We start from the raw sequence: 10,209 nt of genomic DNA, 5'->3' as shown, positions 1-10,209 counted from the left end.
GACGCTGTCCATGAGCTACTTCTGTGTGGCCAGCTTATCAAGAATCAGCGGGGAAATTACTGCTTGCCTTCTAAAGTGCACGAACGTTTTTACTCCAGGCGCATCTACAGGGGTATACTGTCGGTAGCAGACGTAGGTGCTCTGGGAATCAAGGTGTTCCTTGTCAGGGTTTTGGAGTGCTTCTCGTCAAAGGTGTTACGAAACAGCTTTTCACGGGGTCAAGAAGATGAGGAAGATACCACCCCGTATGAGCGCCACCTGGAAATGGAGTTTTACAGGTATGTGACTTAGATCTGTTTCTTTTCTCACATGAATGTGTTGCAGGTCAGTATGCTCCTTGCTTGATCCAGACATCTGCCTATGCCCCGATGTGGGACCTCGTTTCTGTGTCAAAGGCTTCGCTGATTACTATTTGGCACAGTTTGGCTGGTTTTTTCAACTGATGAGGAAGGGTACAGAGGCCACAAGACATTCGCATCTTGAGAGGTAAGTAGAGTTAAAAGTGTTTTCCTTGTTGTTTTACTTGTGCTCTTTCTTTATGTTCCAGATTCAGGCAGAACGGCCGGTACTGGCCCCTGTTTACTGGACCGCTCAAGGCTTACGTTGTGATTGGTATAGTGAATGCGGCAGAATTTGTGGATAACATGCCAGATGAGGATGGGACATATGTGTTTGCTGTTTCATTTGCTTCTGACTTCAAAACGGCAATGGTTTTTCCGGATGGTCTCACTGCTCATCTTCTTTAGGTATTGTGATATCTTCAGAATTGTTCGTAAGCTAGACTAAATAATATAGTCAGCTTATCACATGCTCCTTCCAAAGAATTCCATAAAAACAAAAAGGTGGCAAAGTTAAATAGTAGTGGAAGAAAGCAAGTACTTGTACCACCCAGGTGAACAGTTGAATTCACCTCTATTTGCTGCCATGTGGGCCACTCCAAAAAATGGGAACCACATGGGAATTGGAGGAGAACTTAACGAATATGTGAGATCTAGTGGAAGAATTTTTGCAAAGTAGAACTCTATGTATTTATGCAAAGTTCAATTAAAGTATCAAATTGTGAAGTTGAGCAATGGCATATGTTAGGACCCAAAGGTGTGCCAAAGATAAGCTAATTAGCATGCATTAGCTATATCAACCAGGAGTAGAAAACTACATTCGACTCCCCATGGGGATGTCGAATCCGTAAACGTATTCTATAGAGGTTAGGTTCAAGTCCCAACCCCCTAGTAAAGCAAGGTTGGGTTCTAGTCCCAACCCCATACTAGGGCGTGATAAAGTAAGGGGTATAGGAACACCTATACTCCATTGTCATGGGCTCTTGGTCGGGGAGGCTAATTTAGGCACACTGCTAAATGGGGGGATGCCCCCAGAGACATGGTCAACAAGTCATAGGATAAAAAGAGACGTTCAATGTGGGCATTGAACTTCTTCTATGGGTAGTGGAGTTGTAAGGAACCAACTCCCTGAGATGTCGTAAGCTAAAGGATCCCCGAAAGCATGACCGAAATGACAAAGAGTTCATCGGATGGGATTGAGTTTGAAATCAAGTCCAAGACCGACTTTGAGACCGAGTTCGAGATAGAGTTTGGGATCGAGTCCGAGGCCGATTCGGAGACCGAGTTCGAGACAGAGTCTGAGATCCGGGATCGGGTCCGAGATTGAGTTTGAGGTCAAGTTTGAAGTCGAGTTTGAGATCGGGTCCGAGATCGAGTCTAAGATCGAGTCCGAGACCGAGTCCAAGTATTAATCCAGGTCAAGGGGGGAAAGCCCAAAGCGTGTGTCTCTCAAGGGGGGGGGGGGGGGGGGGGCTGCAGGGGGTTCCAGAAGTATAGTAGGGATAGTGAGGTATAGGAACTAGTTTTGAAGGAACTCTCTAGTAGTGCTTCGAAACTGACTTGAGGTTGAGATTGGGGTCGAGGGGCCTTAGGTGGGAGTGAGCATGGACTTGGGTGGTGTCGGCAGGGCCACCCAAGGAAGTGCTCAAGAGCAGCTCCCACTCGCGAAAGGGAAACCGACTGCAATGCTCCCGGCTCATGTGGAGTGGTGCCCCACTTGAGTATCTTGCAGCTCATTGGTCCTCGCCCTTTTTAGGGGCTTAGGCCTCCCTTTGGGATGGAAGTGGGGGGGTGGGGGGGGGGAGGGGGGCGGGGTTTAGAGGTACCCATACCGGGTCGTTAGGCCACGACCTAATAGTGTTTCACCCTAGTGTCCCAAAGCAAGTGTTGCACCCAAGGCTTGGGATTTAGAGGGTCTCATGATCAAGTCTTGTTGTACCAAGGGATGTTAGGAATCTAGAGGCTTGGTGTGCTTGGCTGCTTATGCTTGCGGGGAGTGTAGCCGAACCTTAAGTCCAGTCTAACCTAGGGAGGGGGATTGGGAGAGATTTGGGAATCCATGGATGGATGGCTAACGTTCTATTGCTCGTGCAGTGAGTAGTTGAAACTAAGTAAGACCAAGTAGGAGCTGGTACAATAAGTGGGAATCTTGGTGAGGGAACTTAGCACAAGCCAAAGCGGTGTTGGTCGGATAAACGAGGTAAGCTGACAAATTGGAAAGGAAAAATTTGTGGCTTACACGTACCTTAAAACCTCTCAATCCTCCTAGAAGAACACTATGAAGATGTAACTCCTCAAGAACACTCTTAGATTCAAGATCACTAATCTAAAGCTTGTGTTGCCACTAGTAGAATGTTCACACACAAGGTTAAGGTCACCATATTCCCATTGGCAGGCTATGAAATCCCTCTAGAAAATACACTTTATTATAATTCTACAAGTAAACATTGTTAAACACTTTTAAATGCTTTAACCCTTCCCTACCATCCTCCTTATATCTCATACTCCTAGCCAAATCTCCTAAAATCGAATTGCAAATCCTCATCCGAGCTTTGTCTTGTAGCAAAGATCTTAAGTGCCCAAATCACAAAAGGAATATTCTAGTGGATTTCCTCTCCTTGCCCTAGTGCCATATGCTTTCAACGGTTTCTAGGGTTAGGACAATACAACTATATCACCTTGCCACCACCTAGGATGCAAGGCCAATTACATCCTCACCAAAATGCTACTCAATTCATAAATTCCACTCCTATGGATGATATGGAATCTTTTGTCTTGGAAGTTGATTATCCCTATGTTGGCTTTTCCTTCTCTTTTAACTTCTCTTAGCTGGAATTTTGCTTCTTTTATCCTTGTTATCTGCTAGCCATTCTAGCTTCACATGTCTTCCTCTAGCTATTCTCTTTTGTTAGATTGTAAATTTCTTTTCACCTTGTATTTTTTTTATAACCACTTCTTCATCTTGAACTTGACTACTTAAGATCTCCTCTCTGTTTCTTGCCTATTCATTGCCACCTTTGGCTCCTCATATCTCTTTACTTTTAATGTTGAAGTAGAAAATGCCTATACTTGCTACTCTATAGGAATGAGGTTTAACTCCCTTAATGAACTCCTCAAATTCCTATTTAGACTCCTCTTTTAATTTCCCTCTATGCCTCCTAACAAGTCCTATATTTTCTAGCACTAAAGATCATTCATACCTATTTCTCAAGCATTGAGATCTTTATCTCTTATTATGAAGTTTTTTCTTGCAACTAATTCTTTAAGGATCTAGCCAACTTAATTGCCTCAATTAGCATCTCTGCATTCATGGTTGTTTGGAACTACTACACCATAAGCTCCTAGAATAGAACAGGTCAAAGGCCCAATAGGCATAAGTAGAAAGAAGCAACCTCACAATGCCATAGCAAAAGGTGGAATTGGATGGAATTATAAAGGTTTTTTGAAATTTAGTTATAGAGGTGGATATAATCACTATAAGGGGCAAAAATCACAATTTCCACCATCAAGTCATTTGAAAAGTTTCACTAATAAAGACATCAAAGGCCCAAGGGCATATGTAGAAAGGACACTCTACCTCAAGGACCAATTAGGATATCTTACCTTTTGGTTGCATCCTTTCTATATACATATAAGTGATTAAATTTTTCCATTCTACTTTAATCATTTAACCACACCTTCGACCACTTATAGAAATCTCATTCACAACCTCCATAAGTCCTATCCCGGATTTGGGGACATATTAGTCCCGAGAATGGCATTTATATATGTCTGATCTCATGACTAACATCCAAAGGTATCAACCCATTACGCTAAGGCCATGTCCATTCATTTTTGTCACACCGGTGGTCCAACACCATTTACATCATAGTCTTGTTTCTCAAAAACTGGGCCATCCGTTCATGAGTGATCATCCCAGATCCACTCCTTAGCATCCTTAGAATGCCCATAGATATAGGGAACAACCTTCCCCTATATTCTTTTTTCAGTCCCCACCAAGTCCCTTTCTATCCATGGTCGTGTTTGCTAACACTACCACTGGATCAAGGCTTATAGGCTCGACCACTAAATTCCATTGTCCTCTGGGACATCCTCACCATATGACTATATCCTTGATCACTATATTAGAGAATTGCTCCCTTTTTTTTTCCACAGTGTAGCACACGTGGTTTTTACCCTTTATCCTATGGTGATTTACCATAGGATAACACCACAAAGCGGAACCTAAACCCTCTTTATGCTATGTGTCCAAAGGATAGTGGTGTGGAACCCGAGGTTCAAGGCCTTGGGCCATTGAACAAAGGAACGGTGCCAAACTCTCAAACATGGAGCCAAGGAGCATTAGCACTAGAGCACGAAACGACTCCCGAGCATATAGCCCAAGGAGTGAAGGGACAGAAGCTCGGAGCGACTTAGAACAATCCTAGAGTAACCAGCATCCCAATGTTAGGACCAGTAGGCCAAATGGAGCCAAATGGAGTCTGGTGATATTTCGGCATACCGGTGGCCTAACAGGTACTCCACTAGCTAACATGGAATGAAACTTGGGCTTAGACCCAAGCCAAATGCAAAACAAGGACAGGCAAGCAAGCGGGAGCTAGACTATGCCTCAGGTTAGTCAGTCATGCCCAACCTACCCACTATCCCTATTATACATTTGGAACCCCCCATAGCCCCCCCCCCCCCCTTGAGGAACACACGCTTTGGGCTTTCACCCCATGCCTCTTTTAGTATCAGGAGTTAGTCTCTGGGACAAGCTCGAAACTTACTAAATATGGAATGGCACTAGATTGCAAATTTGGATACGAGATGAACACCATTGTGTTCAAAACAATCTCTACATTCCGTAGATATGCCAAATGAGCAAATCTAAACACATTCCATAAATAGCATTTGAGACCGAAATGAGACTAACACAAAGGGCATGATAGCAAAAGTGTTTGGCAGACACAGTAAGCTATCATCTGGCGATATTGGGGGACCAATCTCAATATCGCAGGGGTTCTCAACACTAACAAGTGCAAGTCAACAACATGAGTTTCTTGTCACTGTGCTAAGTATGCTTGACTAAATGACAACATAGGATTTCCTTCCTTAGTTCCCTTCCGGTCTAAGTGCACATGTGATGACCAGTTTCTCAACTAGTTTAGGTGGAGACTAATAACGGGTTCAGCAATACCGACCTCCTACCGTCGTGGCAGTAAGGAAAGAGTGTCTGTAAGGACTGGCTGATAAGTAACTTTTGATACCCGAAGTCACATTCACAACACACAGTCTGGGACTTTAAGACAACATTCGAAACATCGTGGCCCTACACAAGCCTCATAAGTACTCTTTCCACCTTCCGCTTTTGGATGCTCTAGCCATAAGGCTAGAGCAAAGTTTCATTGAGCTATGCTAAGTATTAAAGTAGTGCCACCCATGCTTGGACTGGGAGCATTAACCATTCGATCTCCCAGGGGAACTACAACTGGGTCTTGAACACTTCACCAAACTAACCCACTTGTCTGTCCATATTCACTTTAGCCTTGGACTCCTTAGTGGATATATCATTACCTAATATATAGGCATAGCCTTCCTAGCTTTTCCTGTCCAAACTAGCTCCACTGAGGTCCAACCCGCACACTCTCCCTACTATACTTTTGGAACCCCTTTCAGCCCCCTAGAGGACGATCGCTTTTGGGCTTTCACCCAATAGCCTGTATTAGTATTTAGACTTAGACTCAGACTCGGTCTCAATCTCAGACTCAAACTCGGTTTTAGTCTCGGTTCCATTTCAAACTTCATTTCAGGTCCATCTCGGACTCCATCTCAAGTCCATCTCAGACTCTATCTTGGACTCTATCTCAGTCCATCTCGGACTCCATCTCAGGTCCATCTCAGGTCCATCTCAGACTCTATCTCAGGTCCATCTCGAACTCCATCTTGGGCCCATCTCAAGTCCATCTTGGACTCCATCACAGACTCTATCTCAAGTCCATCTTAGACTCTATCTCGGACTCCATTTTAGGTCCATCTCGGACTTTATCTCAGATCCATGTCAAACTCTATCTTAGGTCCATCTCAAACTCCATCTCAGGTCCATCTCAGACTCCATCTCAAATTCCATCTCATGTCCATTTCAACACTTCCACATATCATGTGTTAGTCCTCTTTTGTCCCTTTTCTAAAGACTCATTTATTACTCACTTCAAACTTATCCCTTGAGCATTTCATTGGGAGTTCCACTCTTGCTCTTGACTTTTCAAGTCAAAGCTTTTAATCCAAATGTGTTCCACTCGTTTGGCTTTCACTTTGACCACTACCATGTGGCACCCTTTCGGCTCCACTTTGGGGCTTAGGGATTTGTATCTCACAATATACCCATAGGCTTTTAATATTTTCACTACTAGAACTTTCCAAATAACTTGATTGTGGAAATTGTGATCTTTGTCCCCCACAAACATTGCATCCACCTCCATAGCCAAATTTTTGAGGACCCTCACAATTCTATCCACTTCCACTCGAAGGAATCTCCTACTGTGGCATTGTGAAGTTGCATCATTCTTTACCTCTTCTACTAAATGGTTGTAAGCGACTAAATTTTCCATTTTACTTTAGTCACTTAACCACACGTCTGACCACTTGGAGGAGTCTCATTGACAACCTCCATAAGTCCAACTCAGGACTTGGGGCTTGCTAGCCCCGAGAATGGCATCCATGCCACTCAACCTTAGCACTTGGTCCAAGTGCTCCACGTGTCCGATCCCATGATCGACACCCCAAGGTATCACCGACGTACCGGCCCGTTACGCTAAGGCCATGCCCATTTACCTTGGTCACACTGGTGGTCCAACACCACTTGCATCTCCGTCTTGGCCCTCCAAGACTAGGCAAACCATCCGTGAGTGGTCATTTCAGATCCACTCCTTAGCATCCTTAGGATGCCCACCGATAAGGGGAATAGCCTTCCCCAATATCCCTCTGTCAGTCCCCATTAAGTCCCTTTCTGCCCCTGGCCGTGTTTGCCAACACTGCCACTGGATCGAGACCCACAGGCCCGACCACTAAGTCCCACGGTCCTCTGGGACTTCCTCACCACACGACTGTGTCCTTGGTCACTACCCCAGAGGACTGCTCCTCTTCCTTTCCACAGTCTGGGCCTTTGGGACAACATTTCGGAACACCGTGGCCTTACGCGAGCCACCTGGGTACTCTCCTCGCCTTCTGCCCTTGGGTGCTCTAGCCATGGGCTTAAAGCGGGTTCCATTGAGCCACACCAGGTATCCAAGTAGGTAGTGCCACCCACACTTGGACTGGGAGCATCGGCCAGTCGATCTCCCGGGGGAACTAGAGCCGGCTCTTGAACACTTCACCAAGCTACCCCGCTTGTCGGTCCGTGTTCACTCTAGTCTTGGACTTCCCAGTGGGCATCTCATCACCTAACACTGGGTCCGGCCTTCCTGGGCCAAACTGGCCTTTCCTGGCCAAACTGGCTCCACTGCAGTCCTCCCCTTACTATACTTTTGGAGCTCACCAAACCCCCCAGGGTCTGGGAGACGAACGCTTTGGGCTTTCACCCTCTTAGGCTCCGGACTCGGACTCGGACTCGGACTCGGACTCGGACTCGGACTCGGACTCGGACTCGGATTCGGACTCGGACTCGGGCTCGGGCTCGGACTCGGGCTCGGGCTCGGTCTCGGCCTCGGCCTCGGTCTCGGTCTCGGTCCCGATCTCGGTCTCGGTCTCGGTCTCGGTCCCGGTCTCGGTCCCGGTCTTGGTCTCGACTTCGGACTCCATCTCGGGTCCATCTCGGACTCCATCTCGGACTGCATTTCGGGTACATCTCGGACTCCATTTCGGGTCCATCTCGGGTCCACCTCGGACTCCACCTCGGACTCCATCTCGGACTCCATCTCGGGTCCATCTCGGACTCCACTTCGGACTCCAACTCGGACTCCATCTCGGGTCCATCTCGGACTCCATTTCGGACTCCAACTAGAGTCCATCTCGGACACTCCCACGTGTCATGTGTTGGTCCTTTTGGGTCCCTTTTTGGAGCCTCACCTTTTGCTCGTTTCGTGCTCGTTCCTCGAGCACTTCGTTGGGAGTTCCACTCTTGCTCTTGACTTTTCAAGTCGGAGCTTTTGGTCCAAACGTGTTACGCTCATTTGGCTCTCGCTTCGGCCACTACCATGTGGCGCCCTTCCGGCTCCACTTTGGGGCCTAGGGATTTTGTGTCTCACAATGGTGACTGAAATCCACACCTTCTTCCTCTATGAGGCTCTTTAGCCCTATGGAAGGAGGTGAAATCATCATATAACAGCTTCTTTTAGTTTGTTACAAATCCCTAATTCTAAAATTTTTCCTCATTAAAGAATCTAATACCTCAACCACCCTTTACGGTCATTTGAGGCCTTTTTGCTAACTCTAGAAAAGTTAGGGAGGTTCTTGGCATTTCCTTAAAGCCTCCTAGTAACCCAACTCCTAATGTGGCTATTATTAGTGATGTTGGTGTAGGTCTTTTAGCAAGTCCATTGGAAGTTAGATATTGAAAGTCCTCTTATCACCTGCTATTTGGCCTTTTTTCTTTATTAATGTTTACCTAAGTATATTGCTTAGGTCTCCTCCAAGAATTGTCTTTCAGCCCTTTAGGAGTTGAGCTCCCTCCTACTATGTAGCAAGGTACTCATGCCTGAGAAGCTCAAAGATTCTATTACTATTCATGGAAAAGTGTAACACATGTGATAATGGGTTGAGATTTGGATATACTATCACTATAAGTTTTTAGAACTTTGGGAGATAAATAGAGATAAAATAACCACTAAAGGCTCTTTTATTATGCAATTGCCTTTTTTGGAGAGAGAGATAAGATGTATTATATGTGATATCGGAGCAATGGCACAGATTCAATTTCCATTGATTAATAGCTATTTAAAAATATAATATACTCTTGATTAACGTATATTCCTACCTCTAAAAATTTGAAATCATATGTATTGGGCATCTATACTCCTTTTATATGGAGTATCCACGGATGAAGGTATCCACCATAGGACTATAATACAGGTGGATAACTAGTTGACTTACATGGAATAGCCCTTGGGAGATAAATGGGGATAAAATAGCCATTAAGGGCTTTCTCATCAAGCAATTGCCCCTTTTCCAGTTGGCTTGGTCTACACAATAGAAAGATTAGTAGATTTAGTGTAAAAATGGAAGTGTTAATTCCCCTAGGCTCAGTAGCGGTTGTTAGTCAATAGTCAATAAGGACATTAACATCTTTGAAAAAGGGTAAGTGTAGCACATGTGATTATGGAATGAGATTTAGATATACTATCACCATGGATCCTTAGAATAAGTGGAGAGAAATAGGGTGCACTATAAAAAGATAATAAATCTCTCTATCTAATCACTTTCTATATAACAAATGTTATGATATGTATTTTTTATTACCCTTTGATACCAAGAAAGGGGGAATAGTTGAACTTGCTCTTATTGGCCCATGTCATTAGTGAATATTCCACTATATGGGTTGCTTCGCGAGTTATCAAAAGCTTTAGTTATATAGAAAGTAAAGTTTGCCTATAAAGGTTCAAACTTTACAATAGTAGAGTCAATATCTAAGATGGTGGAAGAAATTGTTGTTGGAACTCCTAAGGAATTAAGTTATGAACCACTTGGGAATACTAGGATAGCCCATATAAAATGTCAATAGATGTTTGATAAACCTAACATTATTTCTTTCAACTTTTACCATCTAAAGTTTAACTACCATTTTATTCCATGATACTAGAGAGGTCTTAAGGAACGTGGAATGAAGGTGCTAATTAGATCTAATGCCAAAAGTTGAGAAGGTTATTGCTTGTGAACTAGTTTTTTGTACAACTAG

This window comes from Selaginella moellendorffii, unplaced genomic scaffold, assembly GCF_000143415.4.
Source record: "Selaginella moellendorffii unplaced genomic scaffold, v1.0 SELMOscaffold_0, whole genome shotgun sequence".
In the NCBI taxonomy this organism is placed as follows: domain Eukaryota; kingdom Viridiplantae; phylum Streptophyta; class Lycopodiopsida; order Selaginellales; family Selaginellaceae; genus Selaginella; species Selaginella moellendorffii.
Note: the sequence above shows the minus strand (reverse complement) of the source record.